Source organism: Bactrocera dorsalis, chromosome 1, assembly GCF_023373825.1.
Source record: "Bactrocera dorsalis isolate Fly_Bdor chromosome 1, ASM2337382v1, whole genome shotgun sequence".
In the NCBI taxonomy this organism is placed as follows: domain Eukaryota; kingdom Metazoa; phylum Arthropoda; class Insecta; order Diptera; family Tephritidae; genus Bactrocera; species Bactrocera dorsalis.
Genome location: NC_064303.1, coordinates 43,524,400 through 43,551,109, shown reverse-complemented (window position 1 = coordinate 43,551,109; position 26,710 = coordinate 43,524,400). Strand labels below are relative to the sequence as shown.

Below are 26,710 nucleotides of genomic sequence, written 5' to 3'. Positions count from 1 at the left end.
CGCCGCGGGAAGCAGAGGAAGAGGAAGACCTCCACTCCGTTGGAAGGACCAAGTGGAGAAGGACCTGGCTTCGCTTGGAATATCCAATTGGCGCCACGTAGCGAAAAGAAGAAACGACTGGCGCGCGGTTGTTAACTCGGCTATAATCGCGTAAGCGGTGTCTACGCCAATTAAGAAGAAGAAGATTACAGAAATTTACAATGAGCTCACAGTACCCTACGAGACAAGTAAAAGTTAGGTAACTGGTCACCGATAGGTTATCAGTAATTAATAGACTTGATAGACGAGCAAAATTAGTACGCATTAGCATTTGCGCATTAAAATTTTATGGTGTCAGACCGCAGAATTGTGCATTTAGCCAGTTGATAGTGAAATTTGTTTATTTATTAAAAAAAAGTTAAATAAAAATTAATAGTAACCCTGACAGACAAGCAAAATTAATACACATTAAGCAACGCTAATGCGCATTGCAATTTTATGGTGACAGACGGCAGTCTTGTGCATTTAGACAGCTGATTGTGAAATTTGTTTATTTATTTAAAAAAAAAGGAAAATTAAAATGAATAAGAAAAATTATTAATAGAAATTTTGGTATTTTTGGAAAATCAATATAAATTTACCGAAAAAATTCGTTTATTATAACTACGTTCAAAGATAATAGAGTGAAATTAAAAGCAATAATTGATTGTTGTGCGAAAAAGTTAAAAATGTTGGAAAAATTGATGGCAAACTGTGTGTTGTTTATTTTCTGCCATCTAAATATATTAAAATTTGTTTTGTTAATATACTTGCACATAATTTAATTAGCAATATAAAACTGCTTACCTATGATGCTGTCAACGCAAAGGAGTCTGCAGACTTCAAGCGACATCTGTCAAAAATATCAAAAATCGGTTATTTTTGAGGAGTGCTGCCTACTCAAATTTGGTAAATATAGCTAAATGCACGGAATTCTTGTGCATTACACACTTGCATTAACATAGGTCAAATACGGAAGTAAATGTAAATCAAGCCCGCTAATGCCCATTAGCGCTGTCGACTGTCAGAGCTATAAATGCAGAGTATAAATCTGAGTAGACAAAACTAATGCACCCCCTAATATTTGTTAGGAAAAATAGTAACACACTACTGTAAGAGAACGTTGTTCGTTGAAGACGTTAGCAATAAACCGTTACAAATATTATTGAGATATTTTGTAAAGAGATTTTTGACGTCGTAACTGTTCTGTTGCCATTTAGGGTTTAAGAATCAAAATTGGCGGACTTCAGCCGACTTTACAAATAAAATAGTAAGTGATTGACAAACTGTTTATCTCAACACAAAATTAGTTAAAAATATTCGGTAAATATATCAGTGGTGCAATGAACTTTCTCGGTACAGCTGAGGAAGACAGCAAAAAACTATATAAAGAAACGGTTCGTTGATCAAAAAGGTTACCCAAATTTATCCCACAGTCTTTTCCAATCAAATACAGAAACACTTTTGTTTACCAGTTAATGCACGAACAATTAGAAGACGAGCTGTTGAGGCTGGGTTGTTCTGTTGGCGTCCAGCTATAAAGTTCTTTACTTCAGCAAACAATTTAAAGGCCAAACTCATATTTGCGACGGCTCATCTCCATTGGAGCATTCAGAAATTGAATACCATTTTATTCTCAGACGAATCGAAATATAATATTAAAGATTCGGATGGCATAAGATTTGTGAGAAGGCCGAAAAGACATGGACTCAATACTTAGGTTATCATGTTGCGACCATTAAATATGGCCGTGGTAATGTTATAGCCTGAAGCTCTTTCTCTGGGCACGTGACTGGACCTATTCATATAATAAATGGAATAAAGGACCGGTTTGTTTACACCGACACATTAAAAAACGGGATGCTACCGTATGCTGAAAAGGATATGCCACTATAATGGTGGTTCCAGCAGGACAATGATCTTATGCATAATTTTAGGCATTGCAAAACATGGTTGTGAAGTTACAGACTAGATGTTTTAGATTTGCTGACGTAATCACTGTATGTCAAATAATGTCCATGTCATAAAAATTAATAAGCTACACATTGAAAAACGTCAAAATTTTACATTTATTTATTTTTATTGTCTGAAGACAGCTAAGTTTGAGCAGAACCATAGTAGGGAGTGCTTCAGTTTTGTCCAATACTGTATATTTCCTTGTTCTAATTTGCAAAGCAGTATTAGCACCACCAACAATGTCAGCCTGGAAATCCAACGCAGGATTACTCTTTCCAACAGGTGCTAGACTGAGTAGGCAATTGAAAAGTAAAGTCCTTTCTCGACGAACAAAAGCCAAACTCTATAAGTCGCTCATAATTCCCGTCGTGCTATATTGTGCAGAGGCTTGGACAATGACAACAACCGATGAGTCGACGTTACGAGTTTTCGAGAGAAAGGTTCTGCGAAAGATTTATCGTCCTTTGCGCATTGGCCACGGCGAATATCGCATTCGTTAGAACGATGAACTGTACGAGATATACGACGACATTGACATAGTTCAGCGAATTAAAAGACAGCGGCTACGCTGGCAAGGTCATGTTGTCCGGATGGATGAAAACACTCCAGCTCTGAAAGTAATCGATGCAGTACCCGCCGCGGGAAGCAGAGGAAGAGGAAGACCTCCACTCCGTTGGAAGGACCAAGTGGAGAAGGACCTGGCTTCGCTTGGAATATCCAATTGGCGCCACGTAGCGAAGAGAAGAAACGACTGGCGCGCTGTTGTTTTCTCGGCTATAATCGTGTAAGCGGTATCTACGCCAGTAAAGAAGAAGAAGAATTTACAAACTATTTCAGAAAACTACGTATGTTACTCTTCGGCTAACAGCGTCCGTTTATTGGGCTATTTGTTTGGTTGTAGCCCTGACAGACGACAGAGCTATTGGGAGATGTCAAATCCGAGGTAAGCGGTTTTTATATTGCTAACTAGAGTACCCGTCCACGCTTCACTGTGGCTGATACATAGATAATTCGACTACTACTACCATCTATATGATTTCTGTTAGTTGGATTATAATTATTAGTTAATGAGATATAGCATTAATGTGAAGCAACTGTTTTAGTTTACAAAAAAAAAGATTTTAAAGCATTTCGTGTGTTAATAAAACATTGCTTTTGTTTGGGAAAATACTGTTGAATTTGGGGTCTGCATCAGGGAAATCCACCGTTGAAAAGATATTTGCTATGCTGAAAGCAGGCGAAATGAGTAAAGTAGGTGCCTCCAACAAAAACAACCAAAACAACGAACATCTGATTCTGAGAAGTGTTTAAGTGCTCTCTAATCGGAATAAAACCGAATTTTTGCGTCGGTGATAGAAACATAGCTCCATCATTTCCCACTGGAGTCCAATCGACAGTCAGTCCAGTATACTGCACATGATGAAGCGGTTCTCAGGCGTGGAAAGACGAAAGGGGCGGCTGGAAAATGCACGCTGGAGATGCACGTACTCAGCGCCTGATTATTGAGCCAGTTATAATCTATTACACTGCATATTTGGTTGCAGTTCTTTTCTTCTATTCCTAATACTTAGCAATTGTATCAGTTTTGAGGACGAATCTGCTTAAAATTGTACGCATATATTCAATTGATTCTTACAAAGATGAATTTTGAACAAATGCTAATGATTTAAAATATAATTTTGTATTTATGAGTTGTATTGGATTCTAACATAAAGAGATAAACTCTACTACTACTATACTCTGGCTCTAAGCTACCTCCCCACCAATTTTTAGCCAAATCGGTTCAGCCGTTCTTGAGTTATAAATGGTGTAACTAACACAACTTTCTTTTATATATGTAGATTAAATTATGTGCAGGTATATTAACAAAAATAAATTTTAATATTTTTAGATAGCAGAAAATAAACAACGCACAGTTTGCTAACCATTTTTCTAATGTTCTTAATTTCTTCGCACCCTTTTTTCGAGTTACAATCAAGTATTGCTTTTAATTGCACTTCATTATCTTTTAACATATTTAATAATAAACGAATTTTTTCGGTAAATTTATATTGATTTTCAAAAATACTAAAATTGTCATTAATAATTTTCTCTTATCCATTTTTATTACACTTTTTTAATATATAAACAAATTTCACAATCAGTTGTCTAAATGCACAATTCTGTCGTCAGTCACCATAAAATTAAAAAAAAAAAATTGTCTGTCTATTAGCCATCTTTTACTGAAAATAGTTTCTTTCATTATTGTTATGGTCACATACGGGTAAAAAAACGGTCGATAGGTTATTTGTTTCGTTATTCATTGGTCACAGAAAACTGGTGCAATGGGTTATTTGTTTTGTTACTCATTGGTTAACACTGCATATCGTATAAGTCAATTTTCTTTAAACAAAACTATAGAAATTTTTATTTTATTTCTTCTTATTTCATTTTTTTTTTGAAGTTTACATGTTAATACATAACAGTTATATTTTTCCTTTCTATTTTTTTTTACAAATTTTCAGTAATTATTAAGGATTAGCTCCTAAATATTACCATTTATATATATGTACATTACAAACTGAATTTTCTTTCTTATATTTTTTTTGACAACATTTATGTATGGTATTTATTATATTCACATTATCTTTTTGGTATAAAGCTTACTATATATGGTTTATACATAATTTATATCGTTATACTTTGGATAATTTACAATACTAAATACATTAATTTACTCTTTCTTAATATTCACACAATTTGTACATATGTAAGCTAATTTAACAAATTTTTTTAAAGTAATTAATTTATGATTTAGGAATCACAACTTTTAAATCGTACACACCACTTTTAGACCGCAAGCTCAGGTAGTGCATGATCACCATAAACTCCCACCAAAATGGATGACTTTCGGCCATATATAATACAAGTTTCGAAACATTTAAAATAACGGTGAAAGCTAAATTGAGAAAACTAATTTGTTGAGCATATAGTCTTAAATAGTTAGATGCTTTCTATAGGATATAGTTGCTCAACTAATAGTAAATAGTTACGTATATTCAAATATATTGAATATGAATATATGTATACATACATACATACATTTGCAACACGCATATGTTTCCCCTACAAGACGTGAGTAATCACTTTACAACTACATTTGAAAAGTTTCACCTCTTATACTACTACATATCCATATCTAACCAGAGAACATAAAAACATAGAGAAGGTGCAAATTGAATTCTGTATGACGGTTCGATTGCGCGGCTAACAGAGCTGATAGAATCATAGTAGGGAATTCACCATATTCGCTGCTATTTAGCGGAATTGAGCAGCCCGTTCTCTGGCAGAAATATATATAAAATGACTAAATACATGCGAGAATATATAAAGAGAACTGTTTTGAGAAAGGCAAAGTCAAACAGAGAATATAAAAAAGCATTCGCGGAGTGACATATACATGCTTATTTTGTACTATATAATATGAACCATTGTCACATATGCGTGATTATTTTGTATCAAATGAACCACTTTTTTCTGAAAAATGGTAAAAATTTTAATTTTTTTTACAAAATCGGTAAAAGTTATGAAAAATTATTTTCATTTTATGTCTCTTTATTTTTATTTTTTAATTTTTAAATAAATTAATATTTATTTCGGCTATTACAAAGTGAAGATGTGCAAAATGATCTTTATTTCTTCAAAGAAAATTGATGACCTTCATGAAATATGCATATTCGCATTATTTCGTGATCATTTCCATATTTGTACCAATAAAATTTCTATGGCATATACATACATATGTATGAATATTATTTCTTTGGCACATTTGTATGTTTACGAAAGCAAATGCGAGCCACATAAATTCATAATAACAAGTGTCGCACGCATCTTTCGCATCTACGCAAACTCAAAGAGTCCCATAGAGCGGGGCAGACTGCAAGCGACAGTTGTCAAATATTAAAATACAAACGTTCTTATGGACACAGTTATGTAGTTGTGTAGCTGTCTAAATAACTGTGTCCTTAAGAATGTGTGTATTTCAATATCAGATTCAGATGGCGCTTGCAGTCTGTCGCGTTCTATGTGTTCAGCACATCAATCTGTCAAAGCACTGACGCGACGAGACGCGAAAACAACTAACAAACGATCGCCGATTGTTACCGCTTCCCTTGCCGCTGTAACAGCTTCGCCTACGAACTAGCGTAAATATGTATGCATATGTATGAACTTGAATACATATCGACACGAATTTTTGCGAGCCACGGAAAAATACTTATTTTAGAATTGACAAATATTGTAAATCGACAAGAGCTATATTGCCACTTTTCTCACTGTGAAGAATCATCAGAAAGTTGTTCAATTTATGATTTTAGCTTTTGCCATCGTCGCGAAAAGACACTTATAGGCAAAGGCATGCTCGGGGAGATGTTACGGCGTCTGTTTTTATGAATGAAGAGAGGCCGCTGTGGCATATGCGCCTGCGTTTATGAATGAAATCGTTTTTGTTGTAGAATTTACTACATTTGGGCTTCGCCAATTCGGCTGCTATATTGACTTGTCATGCTTCTTCTATTTGAGCAGTTGTTGTTTTTATAGAACAATGCTTCAATTTTTTGTTGGTGACGTATTCACATGTGTACGCATATGTATGTTTGTATGCTTGTGCATTATTTGTTCGGAAGTGTATACAAATATATGTATGTATATATACATAAGTATATATGAATGTATGAACATGCAGATCAATGCGCGCACATATAATATATTGATAAGTGATAAAATCATGATTTGAATTTCTGAACGCGCACATGCGCATACATGCAATCATATGAGCAGATAATAAGATTATGATATGAGCATGTGCAGAGACATAAGATAATATGATGTATGTACATATGTAAATATAAATCTAACGAATGTTCGCTGCCGAACCTGCACCTTCTCTATTCTTTTAAGTTCTCTGGTTCTACTTTAACTTCAGAACAAACTCCGTCTACGAGTCATAATGCTGATAGTATCAAGACTTCTTCGTTGCCACAGAATATGCGCCATGGAAGAAAGCTTCAAGATACAGCGATAAATATAGATGATGATAAGCATGGAAATATTATGATAAGCGATGATCCAGGAGAATGGGTTATGAACGATTCCGCAAGAGATTATGTAGCTAACCATGGGTGTAAACAAAATGAAAATTTGAATTTCTCCAGTACAAAACGTGATTACAGTAATGGAACTTCACGGTCGCTGTAAAAGTCACTATTTGTCAGAAAACTTATCAACGGTGAGAAAGTTCCACGCCCATGGTCATTTACTCTGTTAAAAATGGGTCTGTATTCTGTGCAGCTTGTCTTCTTTTTGACGGAGACTGTTCATTTAATGGCAAAACGACTGGAAATGCAGGCGTTCGTGTTAGTGAGCATGAGAACTCCAAACATCAAGAAAAATGTATGTTAATCCTTAAGCAAAGATCGAATACTAAGAATAGAATAGACCATGACTTACGTCATTCAAACAGAGACAGAAATCTCCTATTGGAGAAATGTTTTAAGAAGAGTAGTCGCTGCTACTAAAGCCTTAGTTTCTTCAGGACTTCTATTCCGAGGAAGTGATGAAAAGTTTGGGTCACCAAATAATGGGAATTTCTTGCTTCTTTTGACCCATCCCTAGAAGAGCATATTCGAAAATTTGGCAATAAAGGATCTGGCAGTACGAGTTACTTATCAAAAACTATCTACGAAGAATTTATACAGCTTTTATCAGAAAAAGTATCTCCTATCATAGTTCAAGAATTCAAATCAGCGAAATATTATGCGATTATTGTAGATTCCACACCTGATATATCTCATGCCGACCAACTTTCGTTTGTTATCAGATACGTGCAAAAAGATGGAACGCCTGTTGAACGTTTTCTGATGTTCATTGAAAATTCTGTATTATCGATTCTCGAGTTTTTTGATCTTGATCTCACCGACTGTCGAAGTCAGTCATATGATAACGCTAACAATGTATCAGGAATTTATTCAGGTTTACTGGCAAGAATTCATGCACATGCTCCTTGTGCTGCTCATTCTATGAATTTATTTTGTTTTTTAGTTGGTTTTACTGCATCGACGCACCGCTGGGAAGTTTTACAATTTCAAACTGGAAAAAGAATTGCGTTACAATCTTTATCTGCAACCAGATGGTCAGCTCGTTATGAAGCTGTTCATGTACTTAATCAACATTTCAACGAAATAATCGAGACTTTGATTATTATTGGAGAAAATATGGAAGAAAATGCAATTACAAGACAAGAAGCTAAAGGTTTACGAATTCAATTGGAGCGACTTGAAACAGCATTTATGCAGATACTTTGGCATTTTTTACTCTTACGATTCAATGCTGTTAGTCAAAGATTGCAGAAAGTTGATTGTAGCATTGCTGACGTGATCAACGATTATCTTGGTTTGATCCAAGTTGTTGCTGATACGAGACATGAATTCGAAATCTATGAAAAAACTGCTTTAAATATTTCAGAGATAAAATAATATAAACGAGAGTTTCTAGAAAAAGAAAGATAAAATTACATGTTGATGAATCACGGGATGGAGATGCACAACTGTCGGGTCGAGACCACTTTAGAGTCAACACTTTTAATGTCATTATTGGCAATCTAGATTGTGAATTGCGAAAAGGATGTGTTGCATATGAAAAGATTCATGAAAAGTTCCCAGTTATTATTGAATTTGGCAGTTTGGATAATAGAGAGATTCGTAACCGAGCTAAACGTTTACAGAATGTTTATTCTTCAGATCTGGAATCCTCATTGGAGGAAGAATTTGTGCACTTCCATGCTTATTGCACTGAAAAAAAGATGGAACAAAATTCACCTTCCGATATTCTGAAACTTTTGCGTGCAAACGACCTTTATATAGAGTTTCCGAACGTAGAAATTGCATATCGAATATTTATTACTTTAGCTGTAACAAACTGTAGCGCAGAACGATCGTTTTCTTGTTTGAAAAGAGTTAAAAACTACTTACGTTCTACAATGAGTGCAAATAGACTCAACAGCTTAGCTATTCTATGCATCGAATCAAATGTACTTCAACGTTTAGATCAGTGGTTCCCAAACTTATTTTGTCGCCCACTTTGAGAATAAATATTTTTTTAGCGCCCCCATTTTTTCACCTATTTAAAAACCACTATAACTTCAAATTAATTATTGTGACCTATATATGTATATTAATGGAGAATTCTAAACGAAATTTTTACTATAACCAGCAACTTGAAACCTGAGCGCAGTAGGTAACATACAACGGCGCTTAGGTCTCAAATTAACTCTTACGGGCTCTACCTGCCAATAAGAATGATTATTGAAACACAACTTTATAGTATTAAAACAGAGAATCTTTTATTAAAAATAAAACTAAAATAATCGATCCATATATAAAAACTAATGTGAAGGATGAATCTGATGCTGTTTAATAAGTTTGTTAATATCAGGTTCCAATTTACTCAAGAACAGTCGCAAGTCGCCACGTTCGGTAACAAGCAAACGATTTCTATTTTTAGTAAGCAGTGTTGTCGCAGCACTAAATCCGCGTTCACACAAATATGACGATGGGAATGCTATCAAGAATCGTGGAACGATTGACCACAATCCAGGGTACAATTGCGAGATCGGTTTTTGTAGCCAAAATTCTTGGTAACCATTTTTGAACTTGATTTTTATTTCCTCGTTTGTTGTCAATTCTATAAGTTCTTCTTCCAGCTGAGGTGACATTGCTGTGTTGACATTTGAAAACGGATCCAACACCCAGTCTGGTATTTCTAAGTTCAAAATGTCCTGGTATCGTTCGGTGAAGTCAATGTGAAGGTTTTCCAAATGTTGGCAGTAGGCAAACAATTCGTCGTTACTGCATGATACTGATAAATTCGGAAAATTGTGAAACTCACGTTTGCCCAAATTTTTTTTGTGTAGAAGCAGTTTGGCTGCGAAAGCAGCAACGACGTTTTTTGTTTTAATTAAATTTAGTTTATCGCCTTGCAGTTGGAGATTCATGTCGTTGAACAATTTATACAGGTCTGTCATGTAAGCTATATCATTCTTTGATGTTATGAGCTTGTCTTGAAATTCTGTATCTTTAGTTTTCAAGAACTCTATAACAGAGTCAAACAGGTTGTAGAATCGAGTCAGACAATTGCCTCTTGATAGCCAACGAACTTCAGTATGAAACAACAAACGATTGAAATCCTCGTCATTAGTAACACAATGCTGATGAAATAATCTATCATTCAAAGAGCTGTTGCGGATTTCATTGACTGCTTTGATGACACATTGCAGGGATTGAAATAGTTTTTCACTTAAGTTTCTAGCAACTAAATGTTGTCTATGAATAACGCAATGTACACCAGGGACATCTGGAATTTTATTTTTTAAGTGCGCTATTAAGCCTTTATGGCACCATATCATAGGCGGAGGCGGAGGCCATCCGTAGCAATTGAAATAATATTTTTCAAAGGAATCTCTTTCTCATCGCAAAACTTTTCCAATATATTGAATATGGTTTCGCCTTTTATATCGGTCTCTAAATTTTTAGCAAATAATAGTTCTTCACATATTTTCTCATTTTTAATAAACCTCACGTAAAACAACAATAATGCTTCATTAGTTGGTAAAGTTGACTCATCGAGCTGAATTGAGAATTGACTTGTCCTCAGGTGATCGCACAATGATTCTCCAATGTTTTCAGCCATTTCATCAATTCGTCTTTGCACAGAATTATTACTGAAAGGAATTTTTCGGATAATATCTGCGGCCGGTTTATGAAGCACGGTAGTTATTACTTCATTTATTGCTGGCAATATTAACTATTCTCCGATGTTATGTGGTTTGCCGTTTTGAGCAATTAATAAAGAGATATTGTACGAAGCTCGAAGTCTGTCGTCATCTTGCTTAGCAGCCGCCGAAAATAGTTTTGCTACACTTGGCTGAGTATTATGCTTCTTCTCTAGGTCTTGAAAATATGCTACATTCTTTTCTCTCTTATCTGGATGCATTTTATTCAAATGATCTTGCAGTCTTGAAGGCTTCATTGCTTCATTCGAAAATGTTTTTAGACATAGAAGACACAAAGGGGAGGATGGGTTTGTGGGATTTTCAATGAATCCGAATTTAATGTATTCCGCACAGTATTGCCGTCTCTTCTTTTTTTACTTCCGACATTGTTTTGCTTTGAGAAATACGTTTAACTTCGCGAGTAGTGTAAAGAAGGCGTAAGTAATGCTCATCTATTGCGCGCAAAACCACAAATGAATATAAAATAAATATTACATTCTTTATATAGGCATGCTTAAGCACAACTATTATATTGTTACGAATTTACTCTTGCTAGTTTACTTTGTTAGGTTCGTATCTCTGGATTGACAAATAAAATCACACTGTTTAATTTAATTCAACAACTCTTTATTTCACAACTCGTCTACACTATAGCAGTTTACTCTTAGCACTGATTGATTACGTTGGCACTGCCACGGCTTATATAGCCACGCACTTCTCGCTGATGCCGACGTGTCCTTCTAGAATATCGCGTCTGGAAATTACCAGAACATACGGCTATAACGGCGCAGACGCAAGCAGACAGTCGCGGCGCCAGACTCAGCAATTGTTTAACTAGACGAGCAGACAGTGTGGCGCCAGATGTCTACAACAAGACAAATGCTATTCCATATTACCTACAGCTATTGTTCATAATCAGGGATGCATATAGTAATACAAATACAAACTTAATACTACTTTTTGTAACACTGCCCTCCACTAAAGCCTAATCGTCCCGATTAGGCACAAATCCTCTTGAACCAAAATGGGGGCGAGCCTCTCCAAATGTACTACTTTCATTTTACATCGTGCTTTCCCATTTCTTTGTATGCGGTATACCACGTCATTAAGTCGTTTCATCACCATATAGGTCCTTCCCAGGCTGTCTGCAATTTCGGGGACAAGCCTTTCTTTCGAAGTGGATTGTACAACAGGACCAGATCACCTTCTTCAAAACCTTTTGAATTTGCCGCTTGATCGAACCGGTCCTTCATCTTATTGCTCATCAGATGCGTATGCTGTCTTACCATTAGATGCAATTCATTCATTTCTTCCTTTAAGGCAGAACAATAATCTCCATCATTTCTTACAGCTGTAGGATTCGTACCAAACTTAAGATCAGCAGGGAGTCGCAGATCAGATCCGAAAATAATCTTTGCTGGCGTGTAACCAGTTGTCTCGTGCTTCGCTGAACGATATGCCAGCAGGAACATCTGGATGCACTTGTCCCAATTCCGTTGATCTTTATCAACGATTTTCCGCAGATGTTCTTCGAGCGTTCGGTTGAATCTCTCTACCATCCCATCTGATTGTGGGTGTAACGCTGTTGTCCGTGTCTTGTGGATGCCCAATAATGTACAGACTTCTTGGAAAATGGAAGATTCGAAATTCCTGCCTTGATCTGAGTGTAATTCGACGGGCACTCCGAACCTTGTTATCCAATTTTCTACAAACGCTTCGGCTACTGTCTTCGCTTTCCTGGTTTGGTAAGGCATATACTTCTGGCCATTTACTGAAATAGTCCATGACAAACCAGTAGATATTTGTTTCCGGCCGTACTGGTTGGGAACGGACCTGCAATATCCATTGCGACTCGTTCAAATGGTGATCCCACGTTGTACTGTTGTAGCCTACCGCGACTTTTGGCTTTAGGACCTTTAGCTGCCATGCACTCTACGCAATTACTTATCCATTCTGCTATGGAATCTCGACAACCGATCCAGTAGAACCGTTGTTTAATCTTCCCTATAGTTTTTGTTATTCCAAGGTGCCCTCCACTAGGTCCATTGTGATATTCTTTCAATACTTTTGGGATCATGGACTTCGGTACTATGATCAGCAGACGAGAATGTTTGCCATCTTCGCTTTCCCAGTACGATGAAGGTATCCATTAACGAGGTTTATGCTGTTCCATTGGGCCCAATATGCTTTTGCAGTTGGACTCTCGCTACTTATTTGTTCCTTTGGTGGTCGTACCCCATTTTCTTTGGCCATTACCAGCTTTGCAAGATTAGGGTCCTCCAGCTGATTGATTCTGATGCGGTGAGGAGTCCAATCATCTTCAGGTTCTATATTCAGTAATCGCACGTCGATTATACCTTCTTTTCCTTCTGATTTGGAGCAATGTTTACATTCCAGTGGACAAGGGCGACGTGATAATGCATCCGCATTTTTGTGGTGAATCCCCTTTCGATGTTCCGTTTCGAAGTCGTAATTCTGTAATCTTTCGATCCATCGTGCAATTTGGCCTTCCGGATTCTTAAACTGTAATAACCATTTTAATGCTGCATGATCAGTCCTCAGCAAGAATCGTTGTCCATACAAATACTTGTGGAAATGTTTTTACACATTCCCACCACAGCGAGTAGTTCTTTTCGCGTCACACAGTAGTTTTTCTCTGGTTTCCCGAGCACTCTGCTGTAATACCCAATTACTCTTTCTTGTCCGTCGATGAACTGAGACAGGACACCTCCAATTCCATAAGCGCTCGCATCTGTATCCAGGATGAATTTCTTTCCAGGTATTGGATAAGCTAACATCGGCGCCGTACAAAGTAGTTCTTTCAGCTGCTCAAATGCTTTTTCTTGTTCCAACTGCCATACAATGGGCGATTCTTCTTGGTTAAATCATGTAAACTTCTAGCCACGTTCGCAAATCCAGGTACAAAACGGCGGTAATACGTGCATAAGCCAAGGAAGCTGCGGGAGTTCATGTATGTTGGTGGGTCGAGGCCAATCTTTGACTGCTTTTATTTTTTCCTTCCTCGGTGTGAATCCCCTCAGTTGACACTTTATGTCCGAGATATGTGACCTGCTTCTTCCATAATGAACACTTTTGGGATTCAAGCGTAATCCGGCTGATGCTATTCGCTGAAAAGACTTCCTCTCTAGATTTTTCAGATGATCATCAAAACTTTTTCCATGATGATAATGTCATCAAGATACACCAAACATGTCTTCCAGTTGAGTCCTTTTAACACATGTTCCATCAGTCGCTCGAACGTTGCAGGTGCATTACATAACCCAAATGGCATCACAGAGAATTCCCATAACCCGTCGCCCATACTGAAAGCGGTCTTTTCACGGTCACATTCATCAATCTCGACTTGACAATATCCACTTTGTAGATCTAATGTAGAAAACCATTTCGCTCCAGACAAGGTGTCTAAGTATCGTCGATTCTTGGTAGAGGATAACTGTCTTTCTTTGTGACATCATTCAACTTCCTATAATCTACGCAGAAAACGGGTGCTACCATCTTTCTTTTTAACTAAGACGATAGGTGAGCTCCATGGACTTATTGAAGGTTCGATTACACCGTTTTTGTGCATGTTCAATAATTTTGTTAGCATCCTCTCGTTTTTGCTAGTGGAACCCTACGCGGAGCTTGTCGGATTGTTAGCGTCTCCAGTATTTATGCGATGTTTGACAATGCCGGTTCTTCCTGTGTTTCCTTCGTTTGCAAATATGGATGCGTATTTTTCTAATAGTTTTTCTGCTTTTAATTTTTCATTTCCATGCAGTTCGTTCAGCAAATTATTTAGGAGTGTAGGACTTATCTGCTGAGGCTCAATCGTAGGCTTCTGTTGTGACCGTTCGCATCGTGCTATTGCACTTATATTCTGGCACTGTCCAATTACTGCTCCTTTCTTCAGACTTATAGGCGTGTTGAATTCATTCACTACTCTCACCGGAATGGTGGCGTCTTCTCTAGTTTTCACAAGCGTTCTTCCTACCAATATGGGTGTATCTATTTTTTGTTGGTTCCACAATCCACAACTCTTCAGTCCCACCTCCTCCATTCACTTTAGCCCATACAATCGCCTCAGATTTTGGTGGAATGCTCTGATTATCATCAACAATCACCCTCTTACTTTCAACGTTGGTCACATATCCGGTGTTTATAGGCATCTCCATGTTCTGGCAAAACAGCATTTGCTTGTTTAAATCCAAAGTAACCCCGTGATCAATCATGAAATCTACTCCCATTATAAATTTCATCCGTGATTTCTGCTACGATGAAGGTGTGATTAACTTCCAGGGTACCAATCATCACTTCGCAAAACACTTTTCCGCGACAGCTGCTTCCTCCCCGGTGGCCGTTCGAAGCTTGCAACCGACTAATGGTTCAACCGTCCCTCTTACCACATCCGGTCGGATATTGAATGTGTGGCACCAGTATCCAAAGTAAGCGTTGACAGTCGTCCATTTACGATGACGTTGATAGTAAGATTGTTGTCATGGCGAACTATTTGTGATATCGAGATGGCGGGGCAAATAGTTGTGGGAACCAGCTCACGCACCTTTGAACTGTTCCGTTTTAGTTTAACGACATGAGAGATGTGGATGCTTCGTCCTCGTTATCTGTTGGTTGTTTCCGTTTTGATGGGTTTACTTTTATATTGCAATTTCGGGCAAAGTGACCCGCTTTTCCACAGTTGAAAAAACTGCCTGTTGTATTTACTCGCGGTGCAGCAATTGTCTTCAGAGTCTTCAATATTTCTTCCATCAGCGCCGGTTGTTCCATTTCAACCCTTTGTACCTTGTGTGCTGGTTTACTTAGTAGGGAAGCTGTTTCCTGTGTGAGGGCGTGCGAAACCGTTTCAGCAAACGTTCTTTTTGGCAATGCATATGTGGCGCGTTTGGTGTCCACATCACGAATTCCATTTATGAAACATTGAATTTTTACCCTCTCAATGTAATCCACAGGTGCATCTGCATTTGCCAAATGAGCCAGTCGTCTATTTCAGTTGCGAACTCTTGCAATGACTCGTTCATTTTCTGACCCCTATTTTGCAGTTCGATCTGTATATTTGTTTCCGGTGCTCACTACCATATCGTCTTTCTATCGCACTCATCAATGCCTCATAGTTGTCCCGTTCACAGTCTGGAATAGTCTGAAGGATTTCTGCCGCAGGTCCTTTCAATGATACAAACAAGGACGCCACTTTGTCCGCTGCATTCCAGTTATTGGCCAATGCTGTCTTTCAAACTGAAGTTTGAAAATTTGAAATGGAATACTTCCATCGAATGTGGGTGCCTTCAGTCTTGGATTATTTGTGATGGTGCAGGGCCATGCAGTTGCAGTTCTCGCATCCGATTACTCAAATGAAGAACTTCTGATTTCAAATTTTCTTCGTCATTTTTTAACGTGCTTAATTTCGTCTTCCAATTTTTGAAACTTTCTGTTGCACTTGTGTATTACTTTCTGTAATCTGTTGTACCAAACGCTTTTCTAACTGTGTATTATTTTTCAGTCATTTGTTGTGTAAGGCGAGACTCTAACTGTGATGTATTTTCAGCTATTTGCGTCATTTGCTGTGGCAGACGATTTCCTGTTTGCACTGCATTTTCTGCATTTTCAGCTATTTGCGTCATTTGCTGTGCCAGACGATTTTCTGTTTGCACTGCATTCTCTGTTATTTGTTGATATATTTTCAGCTATTATTTGCTTAAAAGCCACTAACAGCATGTTCGTGTCTGCACTTGATGATGTTCGTTGTTCTTCTACTTTTTCTTTCTACCTTTGTAGAAGTTTCTGGCCCAACAAATTCGAACTCGTCCACATTAATTCCATCCGCTTCCATTGCTTCACGTAATCGTGCCTGCAGATCCGCCCTTTTTGTCCGCTTATCGGCAAATTACCCTCCTCCAGTTCCTATTTTAATTGCTGAATTCTCAATTCTCCGAAAATAACCATCTTGAATATGGATTATTTGACAATCCCACTTCTGACACCAATTGTTACGAATTAACTCTTGCTAGTTTACTTTTGTTAGGTTCGTATCTCTGGATGACAAATAAAATCAACACTGTTTAATTTAATTCAACAACTCTTTATTTCACAACTCGTCTACACTATAGCAGTTTACTCTTAGCACTGATTGATTACGTTGGCACTGCCACGGCTTATATAGCCACGCACTTCTCGCTGATGCCGACGTGTCCTTCTAGAATATCGCGTCTGGAAATTACCAGAACATACGGCTATTTACGGCGCCAGACGCAAGCAGACAGTCGCGGCGCCAGACTCAGCAATTGTTTAACTAGACGAGCAGACAGTGTGGCGCCAGATGTCTACAACAAGACAAATGCTATTCCATATACCTACAGCTATTGTTCATAATCAGGGATGCATATAGTAATACAAATACAACTTAATACTACTTTTTGTAACAATATAGTTGTCCAAAAATATGAATTCTTATTTTTCCTAGAAAGATATTTGTAAAAAAAGGATCTTTCTTCTTTTCGTATTATCTTATTTTTCCCAGAAATACATTTGTAAAAAAAAAGATCTTTATACTTTTTTTATGATCTAATTTTTTCCAGAAATACATTTGTAAAAAAAAGGATCTTTCTACTTTTCGTATTATCTTATTTTTTCCAGAAATACATTTGTAAAAAAGGATCTTTCTCCTTTTCTTATTATCTTATTTTTCCCAGAAATACATTTGTAAAAAAAGGGATCCTTACTTTTTTCTATTTTCCCCATAAAGGATTTAAGGAGTTCAAAAGCTCAAAACGTGCGCTACATCAGCTTCCTACCCGACATCATTTCGCAAGTGATAAAATGAAATTTTCAAGAGCTCAAAGTAAGCGCTACATCAGCTCGAACCTACCTACCCTACACCTTTGCGCAAATGATTATATTATGATAGCAAATGCCCACATACAGATTTGGCAATGGCAATAGCAATACGTTTGGCAGTTAGTATTCTATAAATTCTGTCCTGTCGAGATGCCCCGTTATAAAACGGAGCGACCGATTGACATGATTTTCATTTTTTCTGAATTCAATAAAATAGGACAGATATATGAACTACGCGGAGAGAAATATAGAACCGAGTTTGATCTTAAATTCATATTAGTTGATGTTCACTAGTTGTTGTTGAGAGTCGAGAGCTCATGTAGTCGTTGTCTAAGAGGCCTCCTAGCTAAATAAAATTACAAATAACTCCCCAGGCCTCTACACAACACCCCCATTTTCTTTCTGGGTCTCTTACCGCCCCCCTTGACACCTGCAGCGCCCACAAGGGGGCGTTATCGCTAGTGATGAGCGATATTTCACTACCGGTGATTTTTTCACTGTGATTGAAAAATCGCAGATCGCAACTGCGATCACTTTTTATAAATAGCAGTTCGAAACTGTGATCGCAGTTCGAACCAGTGATTGCGATCGCAGTTCGAAACTGTGATCGCAGTTCGAAACTGTGATCGCAGTTCGAATCAGTGATTGCGATCGCAGTTCGAAACTGTGATCGCAGTTCGAACCAGTGATTGCGATCGCAGTTCGAACCTGTGATTTACGATAGCAGTTCGAACCTGTGAATTACGATCACAATAGCAAATAGCAGAAAAGTAACAACTTTGTTCAGGGTATTGTATATATCGTATATGCTATTTTGCGTCATAGCGGTTTGAAGTTTTGAGTGTAACGTTCTTATAATTTTTAATAATGGCAGGAAATGTATCAAGGAAAAGAAGTGAAGTGTGATGTTTGTAGTGGTAGATGAAATATAATCAAAATGGAATATTTTAATTTGTTTTAATAAAACTTTTAATTTTACTTATTGTTAAAACCAAATTTGAAAGCTTTTTGTGTTGAAAACAAGAATTGTAACTAATTAATTTCAGAAAAAATGGTGGAATAAAAAAATTACGGGTTTTTAATATTTTCCCAAAGATTAGGAAACTCCCGTTATTAATTTGGTCTTGAAAATATTAAAAGCGGATCATACCAACATACAAATGAACTATGCAATAAGCTCTAAGTTTCAGGTAGCCGAACCGCTCCAACATTTGCGAAAATGTAGTGAAAAGAAAGGCGTAAAAACTTGACTCGTGTTACAGGAACCAAAAGAGAATTTACCGCCAATAACGACAAAAGGTTCAGTCGTTCCCACGACAGTCGGGTGCACGTAACTGGACGGGACCCGGACTTGTATTCGGCCAAACACTGTCAAATCGGCAGAATCTGCCGCTACAACAACAACAACAAAAGGTCTCCGTTTTAACGTCGACTTAGTTGCGATCGCAATAGCAATATAAAATCGCAGTGATTTAAAAATAGCAATCACAGAAATCACAGTGATTTAAAAATCGCAATATCGCTCATCTCTAGTTATCGCCCACTTTGGGAAACACTGGTTTAGATTGTGAAGATTTAATCGACCAATTTGCAATTCAAAAAGTCAGGCGTGTTTGCCTGTGGAAAAAATTATTGTAATACAATTATTAGTCAAGCTCAGTGCAAAATAATTGTAGTTTTAAGGACAAGAACCTATATTTTTATATTATACTGAAGTATTATATGTGTACATATATAGTAAATTATTTACAATACATTAAATATTTTAATTTCTTAAAAACATAATATCAAATCTAAATAATTTTGAGTGAAATTTCAGTGACGGGGCGGTATTTTTTCCAGTGTCCAAGGACGGCAAAAATTTAAATCTGGTCCTGCGCGTTGGTGAACTAAAGGGAATACACTTGCAATTCTTGACTTGGTCAAGATGTTGTATGGCCTTTTCAAGAAATTATAAATTGTCGTCTATTGTTTTTCGTTTTCGTGTGCTTTCAGAATCCATCTAAAAATAAAAAAGAAGCTAAAATTAGTTCAACTTTTCTTTCAGACTCTAAAAGCTAAAATGAATCTATTACATGTCGAAATTATGAAACCACCTGGAACAGGCTCATATTATTACAATTATAAAAAATCCTACTCTATTGTTATGATGGCAATCGCTAATGCGAAATATGAGTTCATAGCCGTTAATGTCGATGCAAACGGAAGAGTATGCTAGAATATTCCCCAAGCGGAGGAAGAAATTCTATTTGTTTTTATTGGAAATGATGTATTTTCACTGTGGAGAATTTAATAAAGCCATTTAGCCGTACTCAATTAAATGCAGACGTAACTATTTTCAATTACAGATTATCGAGAGCTAGACGGGTCGTTGAAAAAGCGTTCGGAATTTTATTCAGCCGATTTCACGTTCTTGCAAAGAGGATACATTTGAGTCCATAAAATGCATCGAAATTAGTTTCGACATGAACTTTCAAAATTAAGACCGCTTCAAAGAGCAAATGCAGCAAAATGTGTACTTAATAAATATATAAAAATAGTATTTCAACACAGTTGGATTAGTTTCATGGCAAAAAAAATTCAATAAAATAATACACATTGTTACAAAAGTAGTATTAAGTTGTATTTGTATTGCTATATGCATCCCTTATTATGAACAATAGCTGTAGGTATATGGAATAGCATTTGTCTTGTTGTAGACATCTGGCGCCGCGGCTGTCTGCTTGTCGAAACAATAGGCATCTGGCGCCGCAGCTGTCTGCTTGTCGACTTAAACAATTGCTGAGTGTGGCGCCGCGGCTGTCTGCTTGCGTCTGGCGCCGTATAGCATTATGTTCTGGTAATTTCCAGACGCAATATTCTAGGAGGACACGTCGGCATCAGCGAGAAGTGCGTGCCTATATAAGCCGTGGCAGCGCCAACGTAATCAACCAGTGCTAAGAGTAAACTGCTATAGTGTAGACGAGTTGTAAAATAAAGAGATTTTGTTGAAGTGAATTAAACGGCTTTTTGTTTTATTTGTCAATCCAGAGATACGAACCTAGTAAAGTAAAGTAAGGAGTAAATTCGCAACAATATATACAGGGGTGTTGTGGAATCTGATAGTTGTCGGAATCAGAATTGAAATCGATCAAAAAAAGCAGTAGGTGTCACGAATTCAGACATTATTGGATTGATATTCGAAACAGAATTTGTATCGGTTTTGGGTGTCACGGAAACCAATTTTATCGGTGTCAGAAACAAAGCAAGAAGATAGTCGCACACAGATTTGAAATGTAAGTTAAGAAATCGAGTTATTTTATTGTTACGAATTTATTTATCTTTATTTCCATAGGAGAAAATAGAATAAAGTTAGAAATGTCTTAATTATTGAGTTTTGGAAAAAATGTGGATATTTACGGGGGGGAGGCGCTTTAGAGGCTTAAGAAATCGATTTTTTTGATGTCTTTTTGGAAGGGAAAGAAATAATTGATTAAAGCGAAATGTCTAGGGCTTATAGTTATATATTTAAACATCACCCTAACTTTTTTTGGATATGAATTCTTTGATATTCTGCCTTAGGGAAGCAATTGCCCGATGCATCTCGCGTGTGCATTTCTGTCGGAAACAAAAAATTTAAAGAGATTCATATTTGTTAATAACTTATGTTCAAGTTAAACTAGAAAAATTTCAAAATATAAAATTCTAAAATTTTTTAATAAGTGATTTTTGACCAAATGTTACTTTATGTTGCTTAAACAAATGTTCAAACTTAAATTTTCTTAATTTTTTTTAGTTTAAATAGAAGATAATTTAATGCCAAAGATAATAAACTTTGCCCCAATTCCATATGTTTCGTTTTTTTAATCCTGCCCGCCAATTAAGAAAAATCGTAAAAATGAAAACCCGAGTCAAAGTTTTCGCTTTCTGCCCAAGCGCTCATATATCTGCCAATCGCTCTGTCACTATTTCCCTTCTAGCTTCCACAATATTTCGAATTCCCATCTATAAGATCCATCTATAAATGTTATCTCTTAAAATCTTTCTTTAATTCGGAACTCATAAAAAACTTTAAAAATGTATTAGTTTGCAAGTTTTGTCACATTAGTAAACAGCTTGTTCGAATATTGGTTTTGGGTATGTTCGAAAAGACGAAAATCCAATCAGATTCTGTGACACTATCGATAATCAGAATTGGTTTGCAATTCTGACAGCTAAGCATTTTTTTCTTGGATTCCACAACACCCCTGATAGTAATAAATATATTCTAAATAATACACATTACTCACCACGTTTTCAACATCATCTTCACAGCCAGCACCAGATCTCGTAGTTATTTCTTTTTTGGAGAGCTCACGTTCATGGAAATTCTTCATGCCATTAATATGATTTTTCACAACGTCTATCGTAGCAATCAAATTCTTTGTACTTTCTTAAAATAACTTCCCAACTTTGTATTCATTTTAATGTCGTCGTATATATCACCATTCCATCGAATGCGATATTTGCCGTGGCCAATAGAGTTTGGTTTTTGTTCGTCGAGAGAGGACTTTACTTCTCAATTGCCTACTGAGTCCAAAGTAGCACCTCTTGGGAAGAGATATTCTTCGTTGGATTTCGAGGATGACATTGTTGTTGCTGTTAATGCTGGTTCCAAGATAAGCGAAATTTGATGACAGGAGATATTTCGTCTTGCCCTCGCTTATCTAGTAGAAAGCTTCCTTATCTAGTAGAAAGCAGAACAAACGGCGCAGGTGTTAAGGCCAATGATATTGATATCAGCGGCATATATCTTATAGAAGATTGTACCTGCTCGGTTCAGTTCTGCAGCTCGAATTATTTTCTCCAGCAGCAGATTGAATATGTCGCACCATAGAGATTCGCCTTGTCTGAAATCTCGTTTGGTATCGAACGGCTCGGAGAGGACCTTCCCGATCCTGACGGAGCTTGGGTATTGCTTAACGTCAATTTACACAACCGTATTAGTTTTGCGGGGACACAAAATTCAGACATAGCGGCATAAAGGCAGTTCTTTTTGGTGCTGTCATAAGCATCTTTTGAAATCCCGGTTCTTTTCCAAGATTTAGCGCATGGTGAATATCTGGTCGGTTGTTGACTTTCCAGGTCTAAGGTCACACCGATGGGATAGAGTCATGTGTAGAAGTTCACGCAAGTGAGGAAAGTTCTCTGATCGCCATTCACTTGGGAGTGGCCAGAAACGATTCTTTCACATATGACTCAAGCAGCTCACTACTTCCGATCTTTGACCAAGTATCCTCTGGGTAGCCTAAGAACATCCGTTTGAAGGTGAGCTAAAGTGAGAAGGCGAAATATCTCCTACTTAGTGTTGTGCGCTGGGTTTGGGACCCGCCACGTAAAAAAACACCCCCAATGAAAACTAACAACTAGCCTCGGATGAGAGACCCCCCTTTTGATGACGACCATGGCAAACGAAATAAGGACTACGAATTGAGGGCATGCACCTGGAATGTCCGGTCCCTTAATTGGGAAGGTGCCGCTGCCCAGCTAGTTGATGTCCTCGTGAAAATAAAGGCTGACATCACCGCCGTCCAAGAAATGCGATAGACGGGACAAGGACAGAGACGAGTAGGTCCTTGTGACATTTACTACAGTGGCCATATAAAGGAGCGCAAGTTTGGTGTTGGATTCGTGGTGGGAGAGAGACGAGTACTATCATTCACTCCGGAGAATGAACGTCTAGCCACAATCCGCATCAAAGCGAGGTTCTTCAACATATCGCTGATTTGCGCCCATGCCCCGACGGAAGAGAAGGACGATATGACCAAAGATGCCTTTTATGAGTGCTTGGAGCGCACTTATAAGAGATGCCCCCGCCACGATGTCAAAATCGTGCTTGGCGACTTCAACGCCAGGGTGGGCAAAGAAGGTATGGCACTACGGTCGGTAAATTCAGCCTCCACGAGGAAACATCCCCAAATGGGTTGAGGCTGATCGACTTCGCCGGGGCCCGAAATATGGTTATCTGTAGTACTAGATTCCAGCATAAGAAAATACATCAGCATAAGAAAATACATCAAGCTACCTGGCTGTCTCCGGATCGAAAAACCACCAACCAGATCGATCATGTTGCGATAGACGGAAGACACGTTTCCAGTGTTTTAGATGTGCGTGCGCTCCGAGGTCCTAACATCGACTCGGACCACTATATTGTTGCAGCCAAAATCCGCACCCGCCTCTGTGCAGCAAAAAACGCACGCCAACAAACACAAGGAAGGTTCGACGTCGAGAAGCTGCAATCACAACAGACAGCCGAACGATTTTCTACTCGGCTTGCACTCCTGCTCTCTGAGAGCACTCGTCAACAACTCGGTATAAGGGAACTGTGGGACGGCATTTCAAACTCCTTACGTACAGCTGCAACCGAAACCATTGGTTTTCGGAAAGTGCAAAAGAACAGCTGGTACGACGAGGAGTGCCATGGCGCAGCGGAGAGAAAACAGGCTGCCTACCTCGCAACGTTACGATCGACCACAACACGTGCGGGATGGGATAGATACCGAGAGTTAAAGAGGGAAGCGAGACGCATTTGTAGACAGAAAAAGAAAGAGGCCGAAATGCGTGAATACGAAGAGCTTGATAAGCTGGCCGACAGGGGTAATGCTCGAAAATTCTACGAAAAAATGCGGCGGCTTACAGAAGGTTTCAAGACCGGAGCATTATCTTGTAGAACCCCCAAAGGTGATCTAGTCACCGATGCTCAGAGCATACTTAAATTATGGAGGGAACACTTCTCCAGCCTGTTGAATGGCAGTGAACGCACAACGCTGGGAGAAGGCGAACCCGATTCCTCAATCGATGACGAGGGAGCAGACGTTTCATTACCCGACCATGAAGAAGTTTGAATAGCAATTGCCCGCCTGAAGAACAACAAAGCGGCAGGGACCGACGGATTGCCGGCCGAGCTATTCAAACACGGCGGCAAAGAACTGATTAGGAGCATGCATCAGCTTCTTTGTAAAATATGGTCGGACGTAAGCATGCCCAACGATTGGAATTTAGGTGTGCTATGCCAAATCCATAAAAAAGGAGACTCCACAATCTGCGCCAACTACCTTTAATAAGCCTCCCCAACATCGCGTACAAGGTTCTATCGAGAGTATTGTGTGAAGGTTAAAGCCCACCGTCAACAAACTGATTGGACCTTATCAGTGTGGCTGTGTAGACCTGGAAAATCAACAACCGACCAGATATTCACCATGCGTCAAATCTTGGAAAAGACCCGTGAAAGGAGAATCGACACGCACCACCTATTCGTCGATTTCAAAGCTGCTTTCGACAGCCCGAAAAGGAGTTACCTTTATGCCGCGATGTCTGAATTTGTTATCCCCGCACATCTAATACGGCTGTGTAAACTGACGTTGAACAGCACAAAAAGCTCCGTCAGGATTGGGAAGGACCTCTGCGAGCCGTTCTATACCAAGCGAGGTTTCAGACAAGGCGACTCCCTATCGTGCGACTTCTTCAATCTGCTGCTGGCGAAAATTATTCGAGCTGCAGAACTTAATCGAGCAGGTACAATCTTTTATAAGAGTGTACAGCTGCTGGCGTATGCCGATGATATTGATATCATCGGCCTCAACACCCGCGCCGTTAGTTCTGCTTTCTCCAGACTGAACAAGGAAGCAACGCAAATGGGTCTGGCAGTGAACAAGGGCAAGACGAAATATCTCCTGTCATCAAACAAACAGTCGTCGCACTCGCGACTTGGCTCTCGTCACTGTTGACCGTCATAACTTTGAAGTTGTAGATAATTTCGTCTATTTAGGAACCAGCATTAACACCACCAACAATGTCAGCCTGGAAATCCAACGCAGGATTACTCTTGCCAACAGGTGCTACTTCGGACTGAGTAGGCAATTGAAAAGTAAAGTCCTCTCTCGACGAACAAAAGCCAAACTCTATAAGTCGCGCATAATTCCCGTCCTAGGGCCCTATTCTGTAACTCGATTCGAAAATGTATTCTATTCGAAATTCGGATCTAATTTATAATTATGCGAAAGTTGTACCACCCTGTGCCAGAATTAATACGTAAAATTTTCGTTTTTGTTTTCTACAACTCAAAAGCTATCGAATATTTTGTCCGAAAATTGGCTTGAAAATCCGAAAATCGAATTACAGAATATACAAAATCCGAATTCGAGTAAATTTTTTTTTTCGAATCGAGTTACAGAATAAGCCCCCTGCTATATGGTGCAGAGGCTTGGACAATGACAACAACCGATGAGTCAACGTTGCGAGTTTTCGAGAGAAAAGTTCTATGAAAGATTTATGGTCCTTTGCGCGTTGGCCGCGGCGAATATCGCATTCGATGGAACGATGAGCTGTACGAGATATACGACGACATTGACATAGTTCAGCGAATAAAAAGACAGCGGCTACGCTGGCTAGGTCATGTTGTCCGGATGGATGAAAACACTCCGGCTCTGAAAGTATTCGACGCAGTACCCGCCGCGGGAAGCAGAGGAAGAGGAAGACCTCCACTCCGTTGGAAGGACCAAGTGGAGAAGGACCTGGCTTCGCTTGGAATATCCAATTGGCGCCACGTAGCGAAGAGAAGAAACGACTGGCGCGCTGTTGTTGTCTCGGCTATAATCGCGTAAGCGGTGTCTACGCCATTAAAGAAGAAGAAGAAAGCCACACCGATAAGGTCTAATCAGTTTGTTGACGGTGGGCTTAAATCTTTCACACAATACGCTCGACAGAACCCTATATGCGATATTTAGGGGACTTATCCCACGGTAGTTGGCGCAGATTGAGGGGTCTCCCTTTTTGTGGGTTGGGCAGAGTACACTTAAATTCCAACCATTGGGCATACCATCCGACCATATTTTACAAAAAAAAGCTGACGAATGCTCCTCATCAGTTCTTCGCTGCCGTTCTGAATAGCTCGGCCGCTTTGTTGTTTTTCAGATGCGTAATTCATTTCAAATTTCTTCATGGTCCGGCGATGGAACATCGACTTTTTCGACTACCCAATATTTTGTTGATTATATACATATATGGAGGATGGGGTCATGTGTAGAAGTTCACGCAAGTGAGGAAAGTTCTCTGATCGCCATT

General features: G+C 38.4%; 1 protein-coding gene and 1 long non-coding RNA gene across 3 annotated transcripts in view; both read left to right on the top strand.

Annotated features, from left to right (window-relative positions):
- LOC125780329 (uncharacterized) overlaps positions 1-26,710 on the top strand; it is a 282,319-nt gene that overhangs the window by 232,767 nt on the left and 22,842 nt on the right. The gene's annotated exons all lie outside the window — the stretch shown is intronic.
- Positions 17,751-20,241, top strand: LOC125775644 (uncharacterized). Its single transcript, XR_007421228.1, has 2 exons — positions 17,751-19,838; positions 19,978-20,241. It is a non-coding gene; the product is annotated as an uncharacterized LOC125775644 (long non-coding RNA).